The sequence below is a fragment of the Pinus tabuliformis genome, chromosome 8 (genome assembly GCF_031772625.1).
Source record: "Pinus tabuliformis cultivar Carrire ecotype Pingquan chromosome 8, CPIR1, whole genome shotgun sequence".
Taxonomy (NCBI): domain Eukaryota; kingdom Viridiplantae; phylum Streptophyta; class Pinopsida; order Pinales; family Pinaceae; genus Pinus; species Pinus tabuliformis.
In genome coordinates this window covers 2,024,929,670-2,024,944,553 of record NC_142294.1, presented here as the reverse complement: position 1 = coordinate 2,024,944,553, position 14,884 = coordinate 2,024,929,670, and the positions used below count along the sequence as shown (strand labels likewise).

At 36.7% G+C, this 14,884-nt stretch overlaps 1 pseudogene; it reads left to right on the top strand.

Annotated features, from left to right (window-relative positions):
- The first annotated feature begins 621 nt into the window (after positions 1-621).
- The window catches only part of LOC149244554 (E3 SUMO-protein ligase MMS21 pseudogene), a 33,279-nt pseudogene continuing 19,016 nt past the window's right edge, over positions 622-14,884 (top strand).

Genomic DNA, 14,884 nt, shown 5'->3' with positions numbered 1-14,884 from the left:
GTGATTGCTTTTATAGAGGGGAAGAGGAGATTTCTTGCTGCTGGGGAGGTGCTGCTGGATTGGAGCCATTTATGGTTGTAACCTTCTCAGAACCTTTTTCTTCTATCAATAAAGCTTTGATGTTCTCCTATATACTTGTATTGCAATGATGTATTGTTTTTATCTGTATATTTGATTCATCCTAATCCATGCATCAGTTATGAGTACATGTTTCTTGTAGTTTCCCTCTCTTGTTTTTGCAGGATCTTTGTGTAGCTGGGCCGGCAAAGGGAGCAAGGAGCTGGGAACAAGAGGCAAAGATAGAAGACAGGATCGACAAAAGCGAAAGACATCGGTTGGTCAATCTTTTCTTCCTTCTCTGTACTTTCATAAAGGAAAAATATCAAAGCTTTACTTTCAGTTGTTGCTAAGGAACTATCACCCTTAGAGTAGGGATAGGGTCATTCCGAGTCGGATACTTTTCCCCACAACACACACAGGATCACAATCACACTCTATATTGCATGCATATTTATTCACTTTTTATGAAATATTGACAAATTTAACATATATGTTTGCTAACTTGGTTATTTTAGATTTGTGTTTAGAATAAAAAACCTGGTGGTTTGGGGAGTGAGCAGGATGGAGTTGAACAGGGTGTGCGTGAGGGCGAAGCTTACGAAAATGGTAGTTTTGCTCCTCCAGTTCCTCACAGTACAAGAGATTAGAGAGGCATCTTACGCCAGGTGGAAGACGAAGAAATCTATGGCTTGTTTATGGGATTCATTGCTCACTGTAATCGAGCAAAACATTGACAATGGGAAGGCGCCTCTAGAACAGGGATTTGTAGGGCCGATCTACAGCCACTACCCTGTGCTGAAAGGGTTAGGGAACAAAGGGATATTCATCTAAATACTTCTGATCATCATATCAGAACCTCCATTTATCTGAGAAAGAGATGGGGATAAATTACCTTTTATCGATCTATTGTCTAGGGCCGGATCTGCACTAGAAGCACTGCGACAAGGTCCTTCCTTAGGTATTTTGAATGGGAGTTTTGATGCATCCATCATCATACCTATTGGGAGCCCTCACCACATTATTGGGGATGACCATCTCTTCGACATTGAGGCTAGATCTACCCCGATCTTGCAGGAAGGATGGATAACCTATTCAAGGTCTCGCAGTTACAAGCTAGATATGTACTCACTAAGGCGATATGGAGCATATCTGAAGATTAATACACCATTGTTTACAACGAATCCCATCAGGAAGGTCTTGTATGATATAAATATTAGCTCTCCCATATCGTATATAAGTTTTCCACACAATTTTTGTCCATCTAATACTAGTGAAGTTGGATCAGGAACTATACCGAGGATTCTTGAACTCCTTTCACCGAATTTGCCCTCAAATTCAATTGAACACATAGTAGTAAGGATTATGCAGTCAACGAAGATGCCTGCAACATAGTCTGCACTACAAGAACCATAAATGTCATTCGACACTAATCCGGATCTTGATACTCATGTTTCCCTAGATCAGGAAGATCAGAACCTCTTCCAAATTATTCTAAAAACTCTTGCTGGTAAATCTTCATTAGTATGGGTGCAGGCTACAGACAAGGTTCTCCAATTGAAGCAAAATATCATGTAAAATCTTGTCTATCCAGTACACCTACAAAACCTGGTCTGCGGTGGCAGACCTATAGGATAATCGAAATCTACATGAATACAACATTCTATCTACGACCACCATCATCCTAAATCCGAGATTGAGAGGCAGAGCATCGTTATCAAGTAAATCAAAGGGAGTTGGAGGAGTTGTTGGCTCTAGCTTACCAAAAGGTACATAACCAAATCAGGAACACATAAATGGTGGACTCTCCTACAAAAAAATCCTATAGGAAAATTAGCAGATACAACTCACATAGAACAAACACACAATATTCCCAGCCCCTACATAGTGGAGCAAATGAATCATGTCCCAAAACTGAACATAGACATTCCATAAACAAAAAATATATGCACAACATATGAAGCACAAGCCATCATCTATAGATCTAATAGTTTCTGGCCAAAACCAATGGATCTCTTTCATTGGATATTCACAAATTGGACAACAAACTGTGAAATACACCTCCTCCAAAGGATTCTTCATTGTAAAGTTTGCATCATCGAGGATCGAGAAATTATTCTTCAGGAAAGCCCATGGTTTTGGGGATCAATGGGACTTTTTATTACTCAATGGTTCCAATAATTTGATGGAAACACCATGATTGCATCCAGAATGTCGGTTTAGGATAGGCTGCATAACCCCCCCTACATTTCTGGCATAATCAAGTACTAGAAAGCATTGGGACTATCTTACGATGATACATAAAAAAATGACACACAAATATTGGAGGAAAGAATATATACCTTCAGACACTGAATATGCCAACAAATGGGACATCTACAAAACACGTGCCTTGAAGCCAAGAAAGAATCACGAAGGAAGAATAAACCAGTAAAGCAACCCAAAAGAGCTAGATGAGGAAGTGGACGAAGCAAAAAAAGATCCCAATCCCAATGTTCAAAATCATAAATCACAAGAAAAATAAGGAAATGGGGAAGTTTCAGAAGAATCAACTGATTTACAGGACACTACGGCACAACTAGCAAGGATACCAAAAGCAAAGGATTATAGCGGATACAAATGTCATCATGCGTCAAACAATTCAGATTCAGGCAAGGAAATTTCAAGAATAGAAGAGGGAAATTAGCTAGCCATCGTCTCCTCGACGCCATCTTAATGAAAATGGCAAAAGGTTGAAATGTAGAAATGGAGAAAAGTTTAACTTTTCTCTCCATCTGTTTAGTTGATTATTTTATATGAACTTATGGTCATGAGTCTTTCACTAGATGATGGAATGCTTTTAAGCATCTACAACATGTAATTTTGTTTTAGTTAATAAAATTACAATTTTTCCTTGGACAAAAAAACCTAGTGGTTTAGGTTAAAAAGAAATCAAAACTCCAATTTTCTCTAATAGAATCTAAATATCTCTATTTTCACATTATTTTTGTATAGACTACAAAAGATGAAATTTGTTTTTAGAGTGACTTTTTGGAAGTTTTTTCGGTATAATTTCTCTAAAATATGGTAGGAATTTATTGAAATCACAAGTTTAATGGGTAACCCTTGCACATTCAAAGTTCCCTAGGGATTTTCAGGTCTTGAATCCATACATGCAATCAAAAAATCGGTTTAAATAACACAAATCAAGATTTCACCTCAATTTTTTGCGCACCAAAAAAGATAACTCATTTTAAAATAAATTATAAAAAACATGAAACTTCATATATTTTAATAATAACATAATATAATAAGGAATTTAAAATGAATTATAAAAATAACGAAGCTTCCTATATTTTAATAATATCATAATATAATATAATAAGGTGCATTACTTTTTTTAGTGATACTACAATAAACAATTCATTAATTTAGGAAATAATATCAATTGATTTGGTGCATTGGTTTTTTTGGTTTTAATTGTAAATAATGCAAATTATTAAGTGAAACTACTCAAACATTAATATAACACAAAACCACATTAATATATATACCATAATGTTATAAAAAAAATTCTCAAATATAAATTTTAAAATCCACAACTTCATTTCTCTAATATTTCACATATTAAAATGACTATAATATTAAAATATTAAAATTCTATTATATATATATATATATAAGTATGAAAATTAAAATAAAAAATAAAATGTAAATATAATTGTGACTGCGAAACTAAAAAATGCAACTGCTATAGAAAAACAACAACATATTAGCTCCACTACAATATGAATTAAAAGTTTGAAAAGGTTGGAAAACTAGGAATGATCCTTTAAGAATGAGTTTATTCAGGGTATCCCAACTCTTTTCAATGATTTGTTTACAAACATTTATAACCTTGTTTTCACTTGCAAACGTCAATATTCATCCCCCTTTCGCCATTTTTGAAATCACCATCTTTGTAAATGGTGACCTGGTTGTAGAAATGATCTTCATCTCTAAATAATTTGGAGTGGTGTGTCCACATATACATATGCAGCATTAAATTATCTTCTTTGTCTCCGCCGGTGGTTTCAAACACTTCAGATTTGGTACCATTATTGCACGCTTCAAATTTGACATTAAACTTCTGATAGCCTCTTCCTGGTGAAATATTACAAAGAAACATGAGGGAAGAACAATAAGAAAGGCACATACCTTGAAATATCTTTAGGCAAATATCAAAACATGCTGTTTATGCTAGCTGAAAGAGGGCTTAAAATAGGAAACAAACCATAGATTCATACGCTGCTTCATTTTCCTTGAGATCATTTTGTGGTTATGGCTGTCCATAATGGCCTTTGTCATTCTCTTTACATTTCTAGCTATCTGCTTCATGATTTCCTCAAAAGAATCCTCTCTTAATTTCTGAATGGACCCTTCCAACTTATCTTTAAAGTTTTCTTCGATATAAAACTGATAACTCGGAAGAAATTCTGGTTTGGCTAAGTAAAGTTGATTTTCCATGAACCTGTAACCAAAATAGTAGGCATTGTCTTCTTGGCATCAAGGAGCCTCACGAAGTCCATGATCGAACCACACCATAATCCTTTGATTTAAATGACTAGTTCAATAAATCATAAACATCAAGTCGTCGTCAACTTGGACAATCTTTGACGTCTATTGTGTAGTGACCAGGAGTTTAGCAACAACAGAAACTCATCCGAGCAAAATTTCCAACTTTTTGACGAGGGATTTAATCTTTGCCACCATCCTTCCTAATTTCATGGTGTAATTTGAAGTTTTCGGTCATCCTTTCAATGATTAAGACCCAAATGCCCAAAACTTTGCTTCCTGTCGATAAAAAGACATTCTAGAATGGGGAACTTAAACCATGCTCTGATGCCAAGGGCTGCAACGGACCATTCATTCGCAAAATCCTCGATGCCTTTTACCCTAGCATTCGAAATGCACAATGCTTTCTGTGGACTTTCTTGACAATCGTAATCTCTGTTTCCATGGCGACATGCCTTCAAACCACCTTTATCGATCTTCTTTTCCTGATTTTTAGTAGAGATTTCTGTCTTAGTTCACCGTGTACCTTGGGCTCATTTCAAAATTATCTGTTTGAAATCTTTGGCGCAGGCGGAGACAAAATTTGAATTTTTGGGGACAAGAGGAAAAATTGATTGTAGAGTTGTGAAGAAATTGTTAGAACATTAATCACGATAGAGCCAACGACGCCGACCACCGTTCCTCCGGTTAGCAAGTTTAATGGGAGTCGGCCATAGTCAATCGAATTAAATAAGAATTTAATGACTCTTGGTAAAACCTCTAAAGATTTACCAGTTGGATTTTGTATAAAATGCGATTGACAAGCTCTTTCATAGAGTCTTCAAAGTTTCTGTCATGGTATCAGAGCTGTGAGGTCACAGAGCTGGCTGTGAGGTGAGGCGGAGCAGTGTGGCTCCTACTGTGCATGAAATGTGCGTTTAGTGGGAATAAAGTGTGTTCCCTGGTGATTAAATATCCCTGTAAAGTGAAGTTCCTTGAATTTTCCTGTAATGTGAAGTTGCTTGCTGTGTAGAGAGCGTGACCTCTTGCTGCTGTGGGAGAGAGGCATAGTCAAAAGTTCTTGTCCTGTGCCATTGTGTTTGGAGAGTCGCACAATCTAGAGAAAAAGAGTGCGGCTGACTTGTGTGTAAGCTTGAGGATGTGAGAGAAGCTATGTGTGAAGAGAATTGGCCTGAGGAGGAATTAATACTTGCCTTCCTGCGCTGTTGTGAATGACGTGAGAGCATGCAGCGGATGCGTGGATCAAATATGCAATTGGAGTTTCTGATTTCTTGATGTTGGAGTTGTGCTAACCTTGTGGTGTGATGTTGTATTTGCCACACAGAAGTGTTGCAATATCCACTGTGTGTGGAGAAAGTGGACAGTCGATTGTATGAAGTGGTTGTGAGCGTGGTATTGGTGAGTTAAATCACCATTGCTTGGTGAGCATCTGGCATTAAATCAAGTGATTGAGTGCTTGCCTTCTGTTTAAGTGCAGTCCTCGAGACCATAGTTCAAGAGACATTGTGCAGTTTGACGCTGAGTTGAGTGGAGAGCTTGTTATGCAGAGAGTGTGAGTGCTATTGGAGTCAGCAGTTAGTTCTCCAGAGGGCCGACATTGTGAAGATTAGTGAGGTTTTTTATGCCTGTTGTGGGTGTGTTAAGATTCTTGGCGGTGCACAGATTCTTGGTGATGCAAGGTGTCGTGGAGTGGTGTGTGAGGGCGCATAAGAGCACTGAGTCACCTGTGGAACCGGCCAGACTATTTGCTAGCTTGTGGAGTAAATCCTGTCGTTCCCATGAAGTTCTTATTACTCTTTTGAGGAGAGATTTGAGAAGAGGTTGTTATAAAGTTTGCTTGGACATCGAAGAGACCTGTTCAGGAAAAGGCCACCGAGACCTCATCATTGATTTAATTTGCCCAAGGTTTATAGTACTGTTTGCAGATAAATCCTCGATGAACGCTTACATCATTTGGGAATAGTAAAACTCAGTATTGAAGATAGCCCACGGGTATCCTATTGGCATGGTTGTGTGGTTGTGAAAACTCTAGCCGCAGTGTTAGAAATAATAATCCCAACCACTACAATAAATAGCCTGACAGCAGCCATACCTATCAGACGTATTTTTGCAGGTTGCGTCTCTGCTTGAAGATAGAAGGACTGAAGCCAGACGCGAACCATTCAGAAACTCAGAAAAGGCATTTAAATAATTTATGCACTTTGGTAAATAGATATGGCCAAACATTCATTCAGCAACCTTTGCCCACACTCCAGAAACACCTACGCGATTCTGAACACACTCAACAACAACATCATATTAATTATTTTGCTCTGTCATGAATTAAATGTAAAAATTGTATATTGAGTTAAATATGAATGTAAAACTCATTTTGACAAGGTAGAGAGGTTAGTGAGTAAGAGGGCAAAAAGAAAAAGAGCGCAAGTCTCTGTGGAGAAAATGGTGGCGCAAATTTTGGTGGGTAGGTGAAAACAATAGTTACTCTGTTTTATTGTTTGTTATTCCGCGTAAGTTTAAATCACTATAAAACTTTTATTTTACTTGGTGAATGAGCCGCAGTCTCATGTAAATGTATTTTCATGTTTAAGAAATGAATACTAATTTTTAGTGTGTTGGTCCAAATCTATCTTGTTATTTTTCTGTGAGTATTCATTAAGTCTCTGGAATAGTTCCGCGGTGTGCAAAATCCAAGTCTGGGAAATAGCCTCGGTGCGCGAAGGTAGCTCCGCGAAATCAACTTCGTGGTGCGTGAACCTAGTTTCGCAAAAGTAATAACTCTTTGCCTCTCCCCTCCACCAAAAAGAATATTATATTTCCTAAATATTTTCTAACATGGTATCAGAGCGGGTTAAATTGTTTTGAGCGCGCATTGTTTTTTAGCATATTTACCAGTAGGTAGAAAGTTTTTTTATGCTCAGAAATGGCAACATCAAGCACAAGTTTGACTAATCCTCAAATACCTTAGTTTAATGGCAAAAATTATGATTATTGGGCTATTACAATGAAGGCCCTGTTTTCTTCTCAAGACATTTGGGATTTGGTGGAGAATGGTTTTCAAGAACCAACAGATGTAGCAGCAAACAATGTCTTATTCAACAAGAAAGATATGTCTTAAGGGACAACAAGAAGAAGGATTGAAAAGCCCTGTTTTATATCTTTCAAGCAGTTCATGAAAGTATTTTCCCAAGGGTTGTAGTAGCAACGAAGTCCAAGCAAGCATGGGACACCCTCCAAACAGCCTACCAAGGCATGGCAAAAGTCAAAACAACAAAGCTGCAAATGTTGAGGAGAGATTTTGAAACTCTTTGTATGAAAGAGTTTGATAATATATACTCTTTTTTTACACATGTAAGTGGGTTGGTTACTCAAATCAGGTCTCATGGTGAGACACTTGAGGAAAGAATAATAATTGAGAAAGTTTTGAGAAGTTTGCCAGCAAGGTTTAAGGCCATTGTTGTGGCCATATAAGAGACAAAGGATCTGTCACAGTTCTCAGTGCATGAGCTTAATGCATCACTAGTTTCTCATGAACATAGATTGAATAGAGCATCAAGCTCCTCATTGGAGCATGCCTTCAAGACACAAGTATCATTTGGTCAAGGTCGAGGCAGAGGAAGATCATATGCTAGAGGAAGAGGAATAAGCCCACATAGAGGTGGAAGATGCAGCCCTTCAAGCTCAAATGGAAGAGGCAACAATCAAAATCCAAGTCAAGGCCCAAGCCAAAATCAAGCAAAAGGTCAAAGGTATGATAAATCTCAAGTTCAATGTCATTACTGTAAAAAGTATGGTCATTATGCAAATGAGTGTAGAAAGAAGCAATATGACATTAGTAACAAACCAAGTGTAAATTTCACAAGAGAAAATCAGAACCATGATAGCATGTTTTTAGCTTGTAATGTAGCACAAGAAAAACAGAGTGATATATGGTATCTAGATTCAGGGTGTAGCAACCACATGTCAGGAAACATAGAAATGTTTTCTGATCTAGATGAAAGTATGAATCTAAAGTGACATTAGGGACTGATAGCAAAGTCTCTGTCATGGGAAAAGGTAGAGTTAATATCCTAACAAAGAAGGGGGAGAAGAAATACATCTCTGATGTTTACTTTGTCCCCGGTTTGAAACATAATCTCATGAGCGTTGGACAGCTCATGCAGAAAGGCTACAATGTCTTCTTCAAAAATGATGTGTGCACAATTTTGGATAGGCCTCCAAGTAGACAGTTGATTGCAAAGGTTCATATGATAGACAATAAAATGTTTCCCCTAAAAATAATATCAGATTTGCAGAAAGAAGGTGCACAAGCACAACTACATATGAACTCACAAGAAAATGGAAGAAAAGGGGTAGTTGTCACACAAGTAAACTTTCAAGTAGAGGTAAAAGATGAAAACTAGTTATGGCACTTGAGATTTGGACATCTCAACTTTGAAGGTTTGAACTTGCTGCATAGGAAAGGCATGGTGAAGGGTTTACCACTCATAGAAAAACCAGATAGAATATGTGAAGGATGTATCTTGGGCAAGAAACATAGAGAGACATTTCCAGCAGGAAAGTTAGTGAGGGCAAAGGCACCTTTAGAGATTGTCCACTCAGATTATGTGGACCAATGCAGACACCATCAATTGGTGGCAGTCACTATGTACTGACCTTCATAGATGACTACACAAGGAAGACATGGGTCTTTCTCCTAAAACAGAAAAGTGAAGTGTTTGAGCGCTTTCGCCAATACAAGGCTCTTGTTGAAAAGCAAAGTGGACACTACATCAAAGTCCTTAGGACTGACAGAGGTGGTGAATACATCTCAAATGACTTCCTTCGATTTTGCAGGGAGCATGGAATTCATAAGCAATTTACAACAAGATATACACTGCAGCAAAATGGTGTGGCAGAAAGGAAGAATAGGACCATTATGGAGATGGCAAGGAGTATGTTGAAGGCAAAGCATTTGCCAAATGACTATTGGGCTGAAGCTGTCGCTTGTGCAACATATATCTTGAATAGATGTCCAACCAAAAGCGTCCAGAACATCGTTCTTGAAGAGGCATGGAGTGGAAGAAAACAAAATGTCACTCACATGAAAGTTTTTGGATGTGTGGCTTATGCACATGTCCCGGATGAGTTGAGAAAGAAGTTGGACAACAAGGGGGAGAAATGCATATTTGTTGGATACAGTGATGAATCCAAGGCATACAAACTCTACAATCCATTAACCAAGAAAGTCATAATCAACAAAGATGTGCAGTTCATAGAAGATGAAACATGGAATGGAAGTTTAGAAAAGATAATCAATGTCAAAGCATGCATACCACATGAGGACAAAGAGGAATTAACAACAACAAGTAATTCCTCAACAATGACTCCCTCTACTCCTATTCAAGCACAGTAAAGCAGATAGCAAGCAATGCCATCAAAAAATAATAGGACAGTTTCGCGTAGTCAAGCAAGTGCTTCTCTAAGCACACCGCGAAGCGCATCACCAAGTGACATATCAAGCCCATCTTCAGTAAGCACAAGAAGGCCAAAATTCAAAAATTTAAATGAAATTTATGAGCAAGATGAAGTTGATAGTAGCGCAGGTCTGAATTCCTTATTTGCATTATTTTGTCATGTAGATGACCCAATCCACTTTGAAGATGCAATTAAAGAAGAAAAATGGGTTGCAGCAATGGAGGAAGAAATAGAAGCAATAGAAAGGAATGAAACATGGGAGATAGTGAGCCTTCTGAAAGGAAAACATGTTATTGGGGTAAAGTGGGTCTACAAGACCAAAAGCAACATTGAGGGAAAGATTGAAAGGCACAAAGTAAGGCTAGTTGTCAAAGGATACAAACAGCATCATGGAAGAGATTACGTGGAAATGTTCGTGCCGATTGGGTGGATGGAGACAGTGTGCACAATTGTGGCGATTGCTGCACATCATAAATGGACAGTGTATTAGATGGACGTAAAGTCAGCGTTCTTGAATGGAGTGCTGAAAGAGGAAGTGTATGTCGCGCAACCACCTAGTTATGAGATTGAAGGCCAAGAAGACAAAGTATATCGGTTAAAGAAAGCTCTTTATAGGTTGAAGCAAGCACCGCACGCATGGTACAACAGGATAGATGCTTACTTGTTCGACAAATGTGATGGTGAGCCTATTCTATACATCAAAGAGAGTGAAGGTAAGATTCTCATTGTTGTCTTATATGTAGATGATTTGATTTTTACACGTAGTGATGATTTTCTCATCACTGATTTCAAACAAGTCATGAAGAGTGAATTTGAAATGACTGACTTGGGATTGCTAAGATATTTTTTGGGCATAGAAGTGAAGCAAACAGAAAATGTCATTTTTATCTCTCAAGAAAAGTATGTTGCAGAAATTTTGGAGAGGTTTAAAATGCAAAACAGTAAATCCGCACCAACTCCAACTGTCATAGGGTTGAAGTTGAGCAAAGAAAATTGTAGCAGCAATGTCAATCCAACATTATACTAAAGCATGATAGGCAGCCTAATGTATTTGACCGCCACTAGGCCAGATATAATGTATGCAATAAGTTTGGTGTCAAGGTTCATGGAGACACCCAAGGAGACACATTGGCAAGCAGCGAAAAGGATTTTGAGGTATGTCAATGGGACAAAACAGTATGGAATTTTGTGCACAGCAACCAGTGATTTTAGGCTGGTTGGTTACACTGACAGTGATTGGGTAGGCAGTGTCGATGGCAGAAAGAGCATGTCAGGATATGTTTTTCATTTGGGTTCTGGAGCCATTTTGTGGGCCTCCAAGAAGTAGCAAATAATGTCACTGTCAACAATAGAAGCTGAATATGTCACAGCAACAGCAACAGTGTGTCAAGCAGTTTGGATGACAAGTTCGTCATGACCAAGAGGGCGCGATAACTATTTTCTACGACAACACCTCAACAATTGCATTGTCAAAGAATTATGTCTTCCACAAAAGGACCAAGCATATTGATGCTAAATATCATTTTATTAGAGAGTTGATTAACAATGATGAAATTGTGTTGCAGCACTGCAGGTCACAGGAACAATTTGCTGATATTTTCACAAAGCCATTGGCAGGTGAAAGTTTTGTAACTATTTGAGAATTGTCAATGGCAGCAGTTTTGATTAAGGGGGAGTGTTGGAAATAATAATCCCAACCACCGCAATAAATAGCCTGACAGCAACCATACTTGTCAGACGTATTTTTTCAAGTTGCGTCTCTGCTTGAAGATAGAAGGACTGAAGCTAGACGCAAACCATTCAGAAACTTAGCAAAGGCATTTAAAGAAGCTATGTACTTTGGTAAACAGATATGGGAAAGCATTCATTCAGCAACCTTTGCCCAAACTCCAGAAACACTTGTGCAATCTGAACACACTCAACAACAACATCATATTAATTATTTTTCTCTGTCATGAATTAAATGTAAAAATTGTATGTTGAGTTAAATATGAATGTAAAACTCATTTTGACAGTGTAGAGAGGTTAGTGAGTAAGAGGGAAAAAAGAAAAAGAGCGCAAGTCTCTGTGGAGAAAATGGTGGAGCAAATTTTGGTGGGCGCGTGAAAACAACAGTTACTCTGTTTTACTGTGTGTTATTCCGCGTAAGTTTAAATCACTGTAAAACTTTTATTTTACTTGGTGAATGAGCGCAGTATCATGTAAATGTATTTTCATGTTTAAGAAATGAATACTAAGTTTCAGTGTGTTGCTCCAAACCTATCTTGCTATTTTTCTGTGAGTATTCATTAAGTCTCTGGAATAGTTCCACAGTGCCCGAAATCCAAGTCTGGGAAAGAGCCTCGGTGCGCGAAGGTAGCTCCACGAAATCAGCTTGGCGGTGCACGAACCTAGTTTCGCAAAAGTAGCTTCGCAAAAGTCATAACTCTCTACCTCTCCCCTCCGCCAAAATGAAAATTATATTTCCTAAATATTTTCTAACACGCAGGTTAGTGTGAGCCATAGATTGTTGTATGACTTTGCTTTGTTAGGTGTTGGGTCCTAAGGTAGGAATAGGTTGTGAGGAGAAGCGAGAAGCATAGGCTTTGAAGTCAGAGAAGCCTTGCGTGGCTGTGCTGTGGTGAGACTGTCCGGTAATAGAGGAGTTGTTTCTTTGAACTTTACGATTCATCAAATGACCTACTATCATCATTGCTGAAAGAGGAAGAGGGAAAAGAAGATGGGGATTTTGAAGATCAGGTCGTAGATATCATTCTGAGTCTTATGTTTGCTGCCTTTGAAACTATGCTAAAAACGACTGCTTTGACAGTGAAGCTTCTATCTGAAAATCCACACATCATTCAAGAACTCAGGGTTAATATCTTCTACTGTAAAAGTGTAGTTTGTAGGATGGACGTGCATGTTATTTCATCAAGTCTCCCATTTCAATAGAAACTACTACGAAGAACCTCTTACTTTCAATCCTCGACGATGGCAGGCGCAAGTTATGCCCACCCCTTTGCGATCTAGAAAGTAAAATTAATGTCATTTACTTGTATGCCCAAAATATAACTGGTTAACTTACAACTTTTAGGACCCGACTACTAATCGTATCCCCAGTTTTAACTTTGGAGGTGGCCCTAGAAAATGTCGAGGATATGAGCTCACTACGTTCCTTATTTCAATGTTCTTACATCATCTTGCGACAAATTTCCAGTAAGCATTACCTCTCCCTGCCACACAAATCATCCAAGACTCATGTTCTTCGAAAATTCTGATTTAAACACAATATTTTCTGGCACTATGCAGATGGGATCACATTCCTTCTGATACCAGGTTAAGGTGGTTTGATTCACCGTTCCTATTGCATAGTTCGACTAGAGGACTAGGGAAATTAGCCATTGTTCAAAATTATCTATAATTTTGGTCAAGCATGGTTGTTAACATTGATCTTTGCAATCTGATAAACTTGGTAAATTATATTTAATTTTAGAATACTAACATTTTTATACTGATATCAAATATATAATAACACCATTTAGAATATGATGATATTTGCTATTGTGACTATTTACATAATATAGATAATAAGCATTATTCAGAATATGATGGTAATTGTGATGTTGACAATAGGTGACGATAATAGTGTCTAAGAATGAATTGAATTCCATCGATAGTATTGTTGTATAGTTATCGTTATTTATATTGTCAAATTTATTTTGATGAATTTAGGTTTGTTTTTCATATTATTTAATAGTTATGATTTGTTCAATTATTTATTAGGTTTTAGGATAAATTGTTATATTTCTCATAAATGATGTTTACTTTTAAATGAATTATTCATTAAATCTATGATGAATTGTAGTGTTGTTTTATTAAATTTAATTCTAATAAATTTTAATAATTAAAAAAAATAGTCACATTTATATAAGTTAATTTTAAGCTAAAGTATTAGGTTTTATTATGATTATGTTATAATGGATATTTATTAAGTTTTATATTAGTTTTTGTGTGGTTGTTTATTGTAAGTCATCGTTAATTAGATTTAATTTTATTTTATTGTACTTGATTATACTTGAATGAGGTTCAAAATGATGTCTATGATTGATCATGTTGAACATTCTTTAAGGTTTATGTCTTTAACAGAGAATCTAGATCTAATAAGTTTCATTAGGGTCAAATCTATGGAGTTGTAAACATAAATAGCCATTGCTTATGATCCATTTCTAAAGTGGAACTATTTTATTTTTGGGTGAAGTGAAATAAAGACAAACTAAACCCAAAAAATCATTCCACAAACATGCCTAAAACAAAGCCCCAAATCCTATTCCAAATATGAGCAAAGTTTTAGGAGAATGCGTTTAAAATGAAAGTATTTTAAAAATACGGTGAATAGAAATTGGTAGGTTGGTACCAAACTTTTGTCTATGCTATCCCTACTAAACATTTTTCTACCCAATCCTGTCCCTGCTGATGGCCTACAAACTTTGTGCATTCTATATATCTTTTATAGATTTGTCTCACTAGTGTTGATGCTTTAAACCTAATTTAAAGTACTTTAGCACTAACTTATAGGGATAAATTATATAATAAAATAAATATTTTATATATTAAATACATTAAAAGTGAGATAGTTTTTAGTTATAAAACATTATAAACGAAATATATTATTGCATGTTTGGTGTTTTAAGCCCAACTTATGGTCCTTTAACCCTAACCAATAGATATAAATAATAATAATAAAAAATATGTACAATAAATCATATTAACATTAGGTATAAATTATAAAATAATATACTAAAAAATATATTATTATGATTGTGTCTGTATAAAAAAATATAAAAGCACAAAAATGTTTAAC